Below are 3,888 nucleotides of genomic sequence, written 5' to 3' on the forward strand. Positions count from 1 at the left end.
ATGGAATTGCTTTCCATTGGAATACTTTGTAATGTTTTTTGCCAAGTCTTTGTGACTTGTGTGAATATCATTACAAGAGGATCATTGCACAGATTACGGTAAATGACAAAAACTTGATATTCTTTCATTTACAATAAGGATTGGGATTGTTAATTGAGAATCATTAAAGTCATGTTCAATTGATATACATTTCGCAAAGAGATGACCACATGTAAACATAGTGTGCATACTTAGAGTATGGGATAGCTATTGTTTAGAGAAACATACTATGCATGCTTGGAGCATGGCATCACTACTGTTTCAATTCAAGTATTAAGTTGATTAATCGAAACATGAATAATGAGTGATCAATATGGTGCTTAGATAAAAGGTGTTTTATTTACACTCAAAGTGTTGAGTCCATATAGGACTAGTATTATTTTGTGTTTCACTTTGCATGTTTTGACTTCCAGAATAACTAGGTCATTCTCCCGAATGACCAAGTTATTCAAACCATCCACAGTAGGTCATATGTTGGAAGTAGATATGAATCAAGACTGTCATGAATTTGGCTTGTATGATTTGTCTAAAGTGCTTTAGACAATGCAATAGTTGCTACAACATTCATGAGTACTCATAAGGGCTGAGTATTGGATTCAAACCACGCTCATTTGGATTCACTTCATGGATTTATCACGAGTGAATCATGAGACGATAATATCTTATATTCTTCAAACCTAGAGATATGAGTTGTTGCCTATGAGTTGGTTATAGATTGATTGTACGAAAACGCATTGATAACTCGATGCTATAAAACGTGCCTTTGTGTATGATTCAACAAGTAGTCAGTACAAGCATATGAGTCGCAGTTTATCCATTCCTTTTAACCTCAAAGGGATAAAAGCGATATCTGTGGGCCCCTCGATGATTTAGTGATGACAAAAGTAAGTGCTCGGCCGGGCCTGGACTGATTTGATTTGTTCAATTAGTCAGTCGCCATAAATCAGAAATCGGGAAACAACAAATGGACAGAGAGAATGATTATAATCCATGTCTCAGTCCATATGAAATCTAGAATGGAGGAATATCTGATCACTTATCTAATGGACAACTCATCGACAGAGGTCAGAGTTCATCGACAAGGTCAGAGATCGACAGAAGCGTTTGAGAGCTACGATTGCTAGTCGGGTTCTGAAGTCATACTTGCAATAATAGTTTTAGACTTATCCAAGTGGGAGACTATTGGATTAATGTCTAAGTCCATAACTATAATTGGTAAGACTTGACCCGACCCGACATGGTCCATTTGGGTTGCATGGCATCATGCACTTGGATAAACTAAAATGAGAGAAATAACACTTAAGGTTTATTAATATATTATAAGTTCTAATATATTAATAAGATTATTTAATTAGTATTGATCCATAATTAATTTAAAATTAATTATGTGATCAAAATAAGACTAATTAAATATATGGGTTGATTGTGTAAATCATCCATACTTATATAGTGGGCTAATGCTCCATGGATTATCAAGTTGGGCTAAAACCCATTGGATGCTCCATGGATGCTCCATGGTGTATTTGAACCCATGGATCCATGGAAATGGATAGCCATGACAATTAGGGTTTACCCTAATTGTAACACACTATATAATGATCTCTTTCTTGGGAAAATTGGCGACTATGATATGCATGGAGGGCAAGCCGATTCTTGAAGTGTTCTAATTTCTCTCTAAGTTATTCCTAGTGCTTATGGTGTTGTGTGAACCATTTGAGGTGTCACACTTGGGGCACTAGGCACTCAAGCTTCATGAAGACAAGCACCAACAAAAGGTATGTTATTCTAACTTCTGTTATTCAAAGTTTTGTATGCTAGAATAAAACAATACCTTGGAAAGTTGATATTTGCATGTATAATAGAGAAAACATAGATCCACGGTATATAGGGTTGCATGTACACTTAGGAGTGTTAGATTTCTCAAAACCCAACAGATTCATGCTCTAAAATTTTTATTTGCCATGTTCTCATAATTCGAACTATGAAGAGGGATATCGTAATCATCATCGAATTTTGAGAAAGCAACATATATAGAAATTCCTTATGTTGAACCATTCCAACATAACATTCATGTATATTCTTGACTAATGTTGATTAAAATCTCAATCTAAGCTTGTAGAATTGGAATGAAGTATAAATTTATCTCCCTTAATTATAGTAATCATCATGCTCCCACTAGCATAATGATTATTATCTAACTAGCACAACACTTTATGCTCCCACCAGCTTTGACATGTACCTAGAAATCAGTCAGATTTCTAATACTAGATTTCCTTGATAAGACTTTATCAAATCATACACTTGGAGTCTAAACCTTTCCTTAGATAGCTTGCATGTAAGTCTAAACCTTTTCCATTCTCATTAGTTAGTGTGCCAGTTAACCACACACGCTCCACTGACGACATGAGAATGCAAACTTCACACTTGCTATCCACTTAAATCTACTTAGTGAAAGAGTTTCCTCACTATCATTTTCATGAATCGGAGAGAAACCTTATGACACGTAGATTTTGATGGTTTATGTGTACCTATCCATGTGAATTTGACATAACCATAATCACACGACAAGGTTAATGACAAATCCAAATTCATATGGACTGAACTTGTGCAGTCTTAATTTCTTGCCACCTGGTAGCACAAGGGCTTGACATTGCTTCCAAGTTGTTATGCAACTAGTTGAGAACTCTCAGAACTCCAATGCAAAACCAAGTTTAACTAGAATGGTCATAGAATATGTCAACACGATAGGTTACAAACCTCAAGTCGTGGTCTAGTGATTAACAAAACTCTTGATTAGTTCTTGAATCTATCTTAAGATCCTTTTAAGACTCCCACTGATCTCTTGACATATAAGATTCTATTTGTCAAGAACCATTCCTTGACAAAAACGAATATTCAAGAGTTAGTTCATATTCTTATCAAGTTAAACACTTCTCACAATTTGTCTTAGTTGGTCTTTGTTTTATCCAAAACATCACAACTTACCAATTTCAAATGTACAAGATAAGAACACATTTTACTCTACATTTAACAAGTGTTTTAAACCTTTCTTAAGATTATGTCACTCAAGGCTTAATCTTGGAGTATGATTCTAAGATTTAATTTTGGAACGAAGTATAATTTATCTTTTGATCTAACCATTTCAACAATTCACGATTCCTCTCCTTAGCCAAACAAAATGAACTAAGGTGTCCTTAGAGGATCAATTGTGGCATGGTTTCATAATCACTAAGATAATCATAAAGCAAGATACTCAAGTACTCTCCCATCTCTTCAGATTAGAGAAACTTTTATCTTTCTGCCTTATTTGATTCTTCTTACTCATTATGTCTATCATTGAAACTTCTCCAATGATCCAAAACTATACTTAAACTTGTAAGTATAACAATATTTACTAAACTTTAGTAAATCATAATGAATAATCTTATCAACTTTGTGGTGGACCTGATCAGCACACACCCAAGTGTATCCGATCCCTTTGTCCTTCACTTGATTCACATATACATGTGAACAAGGAATTATACTTAATTTCCCAGATATATAAAAAATTCTCATGATCATACAATACAAGTTGCATGATTCCAAGTTTCTATCCAACTGAAACTTGGGTGATGAGAATCTTTCCTTATTTGGTAAATTATGACACTTCCACTAATGAAAGAATCAAATCCATTTACCCATATTGCTTATCAATGGAAACATATAATCAACAATTTTTCACAAATGTCATTGTAAGGATACTAAAAATAGATAAAATCAAAACCATTTTTCTTTTATTTTAAAACTTTGCGAAAAAATTTATCCTTACAATCCATATGGAAAACTTGTTGTTATCTATTCCTAAGCAAT

The sequence above is a fragment of the Lactuca sativa genome, chromosome 6 (assembly GCF_002870075.4).
Source record: "Lactuca sativa cultivar Salinas chromosome 6, Lsat_Salinas_v11, whole genome shotgun sequence".
Lineage (NCBI taxonomy): Eukaryota > Viridiplantae > Streptophyta > Magnoliopsida > Asterales > Asteraceae > Lactuca > Lactuca sativa.